This window comes from Penaeus monodon, chromosome 1, assembly GCF_015228065.2.
Source record: "Penaeus monodon isolate SGIC_2016 chromosome 1, NSTDA_Pmon_1, whole genome shotgun sequence".
NCBI lineage: Eukaryota > Metazoa > Arthropoda > Malacostraca > Decapoda > Penaeidae > Penaeus > Penaeus monodon.
In genome coordinates, this window is record NC_051386.1 from 17,193,011 (window position 1) to 17,195,377 (window position 2,367).

Below are 2,367 nucleotides of genomic sequence, written 5' to 3' on the forward strand. Positions count from 1 at the left end.
CCAGATCCTAGTAGTTCCTTTAAAGCCATTCCGCCCCCCCCCTCTTGCCTTTGCCGTTACCTTACCTTGCCTTTCCTCCCCCATTAGAAGGCGCTTTTTCTCCCTCCCCCCCCACTTCTTCCCTTCTTCCTTCTCCTCCTCCTCCTCCTCCTCCTCCTCCTCCTCCTCCTTCTCCTCCTCCTTCTCCTCCACCTTCTTCTTCTCCCTTCCGTCGTAGACCATTAGTTCCTGCAATGTATCCTTTGCCACAAGTCTCTAATCCCTGGGGTCGAAAGCAAGGACTCTCTCTCTCTCTCTCTCTCTCTTCTCTCTCTCTCTCTCTCTCTCTCTCTCTCTCTCTCTCTCTCTCTCTCTCCTCTCTCTCTCTCTCTCTCTCTCTCTTCTCTCTCGTTTAGCTTATCTGTCCGTCTATTTATCTGTCTCCTCCTCTTTCTCTTCCTCTCCTCCACCACCACCTCTTCTTCCTCTACCGCCTCCTTCTTCTTTGTCTCCTCCCCACCATCCTCTTCTTCCCTCCTACCCCTCCTCCTTCCTCCTCCTCTCTTCTTCTCCTCCTCCTCCTCCTCCTCCTCCTCCCTCCTCCTCCTCCTCACTCCTCCTCCTCCTCCTCCTCCTCCTCCTCTTCCTTCTCCCCAAATCCTTCTCCACCTCCATCCCTTCCTCCTCCTCTTCCTCTTCCTCCCCCTCCCCCCTTCCCCCACCGCGAGCAGAGACCCCTCAGCATCCTCCCCTTCGCCTAGTTGATACACACTCACCTAATCTCCTGCAGGTTCCTTCGGCCTCCTTTGTGCAGGAGGCGCCGTTCGCAGGGGAGGGGGAGGGGTAGAGAGGGAGGGGAGGGTGTGGGGGTGAGTGGGAAGGGTGGGGTAGGCGGAGAGTGGGAGGGGAGGAAGTAGGGGGTAGGGTGGGGAGGGGAGAGGGGGGAAGGGGACGATGCGCCGATGGGGGTTTCGGGCCAATGAGCTTCTTGTGAGATTTCGACCCCAAGTCTCAAGTTACTTTTTTGTGGTTGCTGTATTTAGGTTATCTCGGCTTCTGTTTTTTTTTTCTTGTTTTTTTTCTACTTTCCCCTTCTATTCATGTTTTTTTTTTTTTTTTTCGTAATGCTCATATTCTCTTCTTTTTTCCCTTTTATTACCTTTCCTCCTTCTCCTTTTTCACTTACCGTTTTCCTTCTCCTCCTCCTTCCATTTTCATTCTCTTCTGCTTCTCTGTTTCCGGCTCCGTCTACTGGTCTCACTCCTCCATCTCAACCTGTTCCCTCATCTTCCTCCTCTTCATGCTCCTCCTCCTCCTCATGATATGATGATGATGATGATGATGATGATGATGATGATGATGATGATGATGATGATGATATGATGATGATGATGATCATCATCATCATCATCATCATCATCATCATCATCATCATCATCATCATCGACCTCCACCTCCACCTGCCTATTCCTCCTTCTCCTTCTCCTCCCCCCCCCTCCCCCTCCTCATCCTCATCCTCATCCTCATCCTCATCGACCTCCACCTCCACCTACCTCCTCCTCCTCCTCCTTCTCCTTCTTCTTCCCTGCCTACTCTTCCTCCCCATCTCCTTCCTTATCCTCCTCCTCCTCCCCTCTCCCTTCCCCCTTTCCCATCCCTCCCTAACGCAGAGGAAACGCAGAAAAGGCACCGGCAGTTACCCAGTGCTTGATAATTGAGTCTCAGAGTCCCTGGAACTCACACACACAAAAAAAAAGGAAAAAGGGGGAGAGAGAAAAGAAGAAAAAAAAAATCGGTTTTATTTTTATTACTGTTTTCTATGATGGAGGAAGCTTGTTAGCTCTTGTTAAAGCTCTTGGCGAACCGCATCTGAAGGAAGGAGGGAAGGAAGAGGTAGTTGTGGTGGTGGCGAAGTGGAGAAAGTGGGGTGGTGGTGATGGTGGGGGAGAGAGTGGGATGGTGGAGTTGGTGGAGATGGTGGAGGTGGTTGGAGGTGATGGTAGTGATGGAGATAGTGACATGGTGGAGATGGTGATGGTGGTGCAGATAGGGGGAAGGTGGTGGTGGAGAAAATAGGTGGAGGTACTAGGATGGTGGAGTTGGTGGAGATAGTGGAATGGTGGAGGTGATGTTTGGTGATGGAGGTTATTGGTGGTTGGGGTGGTTGATGATGGAGACGGTGGAGGTGGTGATGGTGGTAGTAGTGGTGGAGATAGTGAGATAATCTAAATAAAAACAGAAAAGAAGAAGAAGGAAAAAAAAAAAACAAGGGTTGAAAAAAGAACAGAAAAAGTATTCAGATTTCGGCGCATACCTGTTCTGCCCGAAGCTGAAATGACTAATTAAAAAATAAACAAGGTGTGCAAGTATAGCTGCAGCACAGTTAAG